The sequence below is a fragment of the Pleurodeles waltl genome, chromosome 9, assembly GCF_031143425.1.
Source record: "Pleurodeles waltl isolate 20211129_DDA chromosome 9, aPleWal1.hap1.20221129, whole genome shotgun sequence".
Taxonomy (NCBI): domain Eukaryota; kingdom Metazoa; phylum Chordata; class Amphibia; order Caudata; family Salamandridae; genus Pleurodeles; species Pleurodeles waltl.
The window spans coordinates 714,398,889-714,404,888 of NC_090448.1; the positions used below are offsets into that span (position 1 = coordinate 714,398,889).

At 37.7% G+C, this 6,000-nt stretch overlaps 1 long non-coding RNA gene across 1 annotated transcript in view; it reads right to left on the reverse strand.

Moving 5' to 3' along the window:
* Window positions 1-4,543, reverse strand: part of LOC138259874 (uncharacterized) — a 146,923-nt gene extending 142,380 nt beyond the window's left edge. Inside the window, exon 1 of the long non-coding RNA XR_011198770.1 lies at window positions 4,463-4,543. This is a non-coding gene — a long non-coding RNA (uncharacterized lncRNA). The remainder of the gene's footprint in view (window positions 1-4,462) is intronic.
* Between the last annotated feature and the right edge of the window lie 1,457 nt (window positions 4,544-6,000).

Here is a 6,000-nt window from a genome sequence, read left to right on the forward strand (position 1 = left end):
CCTTTCTAAAGTACACAAGGACAGCTCAAACCGGCCAGGATGACCAACAGTAAGCCCTATAGGCTCACTTCTAGAAAATACCTTCAGGTTTGTGGACAATTTTTTATTTCCTTATGTGCCCACCCTCCCATTGTATCTGAGGGATTCAATGGATTTCCTTAATAGAATCACGGGAATCCCATGGAAAGTGAATTATCTCAAAGCAACTATAGATGTTGAATCATTATATATACCACACAGATGGATTAAGCGCATGTAGGTACTTCCTCAGATCGAGATCAATCAGTTTGTTAGAACAGTCCAAGATGTTGATGGAAAATGTTGGACTTCTGCCTCAGACATAATGTATTTCTCTTTGATAGCAACTATTATTTACAGAAGCAAGCGACCGCAATTGGTACGTCTTTCGCAGCAACATATGCACACTGAACAATGGGGTGGTAGGACGCAGAGACCGTATGGACTGAACAATATTGGAAAGTCTTGGAGCAAGTGATTGTATAGGTATGATACAGAGACAATCTGTTTTTAATATGGGAAGGAAATGAGAAAGACCTTGAGGATTTTATTAAAACACTGGATAATTAACCACAGAAACTGAAGTTAACGTATGAAATCAGTGCAAATGAAATAAATTATTTGGCTATAAGAATCTATATACAGAATGGAAAAGTCTGCACTAGAATTCACAGAAACCCAACACTTAAATGGAGTGTGCCATACAGGGAATTCCTCAGAGCAAGACACAATTGCTCTGAAGATATGGAATTTGAATACCAAGCTAAAGGCATGCATATGAGATTTTTGAATAGATGTTACCCAAGAACAGTGTTGGATGATGCCTTAAAAAGAGCCAGTAAAAGAAAAAAAAAGATTTGTAACCTTTAGAAATAAGGAGTTGCCAAATGAAATAAGATACTTCATGGAGTTTAATGCTTCAAATCATGAAATTAAAGAACTTTTAAAAGAGAACTAGAATTTGCTCAAAATGGATGATACCTTAAGAGGGATATTGCCTGATCATTCCAAAATCACATCTAAAAAAACAGCATAAGTGGGTGATCGTTTGATAAAGAGATTTATGATGAGCAACAAATCTGACATGTCAAATAGGCTCACAATAAGGAAGAAGGGTTTTTGGTGATGCCTGAAATGCAAAGCGTGGTTGTACGGTCAGAATAAAACAGCATTTGAACATCCAACATGGAAGGACAAGAGAGATCAAGGAGTGGATTAGCTGTAAGACAACACGCTATTTATGTACTTGAATGTGGATGTGGGAAGAGATCCGTAGGAAGTACTGTGAACCAATTGAAATTATGTATCCTACAACATCTAAGTGCTATTACAAATAATGACTTCACATATGCAATGCCCAAGGAGATATGGGATAAACATAATGGAAATAAGTCAGAGTTACATTTGTATGACATACAACATGCTACAGAGAAACCAAGGGGGGTGATCTAAAGTTGGCCCTTAGGAGATCAGAATCAAGGTGTATAATCTTGATGGGAACGGTGATGCCATGGGGACTGAACGCAGATGCTGACTTACATGTCCACTTGCAGCTCTTATTCTAGGTACATAAGGATATAAATGGGAGATACCTCATTCCCTTTCCTCTATATGCTGTATCATGAGAAAGCTACTGGGTGATGTCACACTTCTTAGGAAGGAATCTATATGTAATGTGTCAGCAGGTCAGAAATAACAATAATAAGTTTTCCTTTGTAAATACGGTTACATGTTTAAGTTAACTAGAACGGCAGAAGGTAGGTCTAAAAACCACTCATATAACTATTGGACAACTTTGTTAGATCAGGCATGTAAGAAAGTCTCTAGCATTGGGCGATACCCTTGTGATATACATTTTAAAACACATATCAGGATTGCATATGGCACTTTATGGATTTGGGGATTTAAGAGTAGTAAGGTTGGATAAGTGGAAGAGGACAAGAAGCAATAAGAAGATGTCCTGTCCAGACAATATCTGTTTTTAGAATAACTATACAGTAGCCCTGTATATAAAATAATAATTTGAACAACTGCCAAGTATATAAATGCACATGACACCTTAAATATATATGGGAGATCTATTAGACAGGGCACTGCTGAGACTATTGAAAAGGAACTGTCAAACACCTATTCCCCTGTCCACTTTTTGCACATTACACTTTTGAAAAACAAAAGGTAATCTCTTAGTAAGATAGAGCGGGAGGAGTTGGGTACCCACATTGCAGAGAGAATGGTTAGATAGAGCTCCTCTTGGTATTCTGCCATACTCATTGTTTGCACATTGCACTTTATAGAATCAAGGGAACCTCCAAGTATGGGAGAATGACAAGAGTAGGAACTGTGCACTGCAGCCGGAGAAATCAGACGTATTTAATCTAGGCATAGACTGAAGATAGGATATCTTAATGTGATTTGAAAAAGACATCCTATGATGCAGATTTCTTGAAGATATTTCTTCTATAAAATAGGATGTAAGACATCTGCTTCTTATGGATTGAGTGTAGAGAATTGTTGTTAATGCACTTAGCGCCTTACAGAGCAAAACAAACCAGTTGAATTATCATGTAGATTACAGAGATTGATTCAATGTTTTGTTCTTGATGCACAATAGTATTTATGGTGATGAAGAAGCTCTACTAGGATGTTACTGGATGAAATTAAGTTTATGGAAGTGATTGAAGATAGGTGGAATCACTTATAAGAAGGGATTTGATAAAACTGATTTGTGGTGTAAGATCTGTTAAATTTGATAAGTAAACTGTATCAAGTTATTTCAAGGAAGATTATTAGTGCTAACTTATCTTGTGGTCATATCATACATGTCTGAATTAAATCAGATGCATGTGAAAAAACATGTAACTGCAAGAAATGGAAGGACGAGAAAATAGAAAAAGAAAAAGTTGTCAAATCAAATAAGCTGTGTATAAATGTGTTTGATAAATAGGTTCATGTTTGAAATATGGGGTACTTTTACAGTGTAAAAAATTAAGGGGGTTATTACAACTTTGGAGGAGGTGTAAATCCGTCCCAAATGTGACGGCTATACCACCAGCCGTATTACGAGTTCCATAGGATATAATGGACTCGTAATATGGCTGGTGGTATATCCGTCACTTTACTGTCACTTTTGGGACGGATTAACACCTCCTTCAAAGTTGTAATAACCCCCTAAATGTTTGTACATGTATCACTCCCTTTTCAATTCTGTGATAATGACAAGACTAGGATGGCGGAGGGGAAGGGAGTATACCTAAAAGAAACATGTAGCAGTCTTGTCTAGTGTTTTTGAATGGTGGTGGGAATTGGGAACTGTCCCTACAAAAAGGCACTCTAAACTGAGTAACTATATAGCCAGCGGAAGGCTGAGGCCGAAATGCATCGCCATGACCGTACTGTTGCACTTGAGATGTGAAAAATGAAAGAATTGTGAGGATTCACCTTGTTGTGCCACCTGCTTATTTGGTTGTTTCATACAACACAGCCGATTGGAGGCATGAGTGTCAGCATGGAGGAGTATCTGGATGAGAATATATATATATTCTCATCCATATATATATATTTATACACACAAGCAGCTCCCTTAGTCAGAAGTGTGGCACAGTGGTTGGAGCCGCAGACCCTGATGCAGAGATCTGTCCCGGGACGAGGGTTTAATTCCTGCCTCGGTGGGTCTTGCTCTCAATTCCCATGGACCAGATAATTCTCACCTCGGTGCCTAATCTAATTAATGGGTCCCACTCTGTAACTCTGGGCAATAGCTTGCTTAATCTCCACAATGGCCCTGACAGCGCTTGGATGCCTGGTTTCACCCTGGGGCTGTCCAGGAGTGGGCGCCTCACAGGGAAAAGCCAGGAGGGGTTCCACAGCGGTAATCATACAGCGCCTTGAGACCCTAACAGGTGAGTAGTGCGTTATACAAGTGCAAGGTTTACAGTTTTTTACAGTCACAGAAGGATATATATATTTTAGCAGCTCACTTAGTCACAGAAGGACCTCACTCTATTGCAGTGAAAGGTGCTTTATTTCTCCGTATGCAGCAGTAACAGCATCAACGTTTTGCAGCTGGTAACCAGCCTTGCGGACGGTGCAAAATTACATTTTGTGCACACATACAGTATATAGTCACTTGAAGAAAATTGCTCAATAAACATAAAGGCATACTCAATCCATCAGTACAGAAATCAGCAGAGAATGTGTACATTTACATCTGATTTATAATGTTAATTTAGGATGTAACAGTCTGTTGTCATGAAAAGAAAATATCCACAAAGTGTACACTAAATTAAATATTTACAGTACTTATGCTCCCCAGGACAATTTCAAAAGCAGTCTTATATAATACAAATTAAGCTCAAGTGGGCATTTTAATGCAAACCTCGATAGTGTACACCATAATGTCACCAATACAAAACTACAATGCTGGATGCGCCCAGGTGGGCATTACCCCAAATACATGAGCTCTTTTCCTTTTCTTTATGTTCTCAACATCTGTGCTTGATATAGATGTTTGTGATCTGAAAATTCTAAAAACAAATGACATGTTAAAATATTACTACACAACACAGCAGACAAACAACAACAACCAAACAAACATATGCTCATGAATCCTCATACTACGATAAAGTAGTATAAATAAAGTTAAAGTTGCACTAAAATTCCAGTCCCATGCAGGATCATCCCATTTTCTGACAGATGGAGATATAATTCTTTATCACAGTTCAGTCCTGTAGGTTTTTTGTTATCAAATGCAAAGATGGATGTACCTTGACTCCAAAATCCTCAGCTTTTTTACTCTATTGCCTCCTTTTGCATCCTTAAAGATCTCATCAATTATGCTGGATATCAATTCCTTTATGCCCCCTCTATGCATTTCATTGAAGTGTCTTCCTACCGGATGAGTTGGGTCATGATATATTATTCTAAGATGCTGTAGAATTCTTTTATGCTCAGGTAAGGTAGTGCTCCTACATAAAGTTTAGGACATGTACATTTCAAAATATAGATCACATGGTCACTTTTATTGGCGTAATGTCCTCTCATCTTTTAGATGTTTTTACCTTGTACTCTCTGTGCATGTTTTGCACATACTACACCTCTTAAATCCATCTTTGGGTTTTAACCAGGATTGTTTTTCAGTTCTCACATCACTTCTCACCAAAATGTCCCTTACAGATTTTGCTCTCCTGAAAGTGATTAGTGGTCTGCTTGATATGCCATACCAAGATCACTCCTAAGGAGATGCCATTGTTTATTAAGTGTAGATCTAACAGTACCATGTTCAATGTGGAATATAGTAATAAATCTACACATACCCCTCTTAGGTTCTAGGGTTCTTGAATAATACCTCTTCCATTCTAACCATTCAAACCCTACCTTTAGCAGCCTGAAATGTTTTGGTACTATAACCCTTCCCCTCATATCTCTTAATTGTATCCTCTTATGTTTTCTCAAATTCCTCTGCAGTACTGCAAATTCTTTTGGCTATTAAATGTTCCCCAGATGGTATACTGTCTTTGCGGTGAGTAGGGTGAAAGCTATCAGCATGCAAAGTTCTATTGCCTGCACCTGGTTTTCTGAAAAATGTAGAGGTCAACATACTCATCCAAAAATTCCACTTCCTTATCACTAATTGTACTGGCGAACTTCAAGTTTAGATCCTTCTCATTAACTTTTAACACAAAATGGTTGGCTGATATTTGATCTCCTATCCAAATAACAAAAATATCATCTATAAAGCGGACCCATAGTATGATGTTGTCCCTCCGTTTGTCAAGAGGTGGGCTATTGAGAACTCGCTCCTCCCAGCATCCTATATGCAAATTAGCCTAACATATACGCACACACACACACACTTGTCAAATTAATTTTTCATTTGTTACATTTATAATTTAAACTTAGTTAAGTTAATGTACTTGTGTTTTTGGTTTGATTCTCGTTTTCCTAATTTTATGATTTTTATTCAATTCATAAATATGTTTTCAT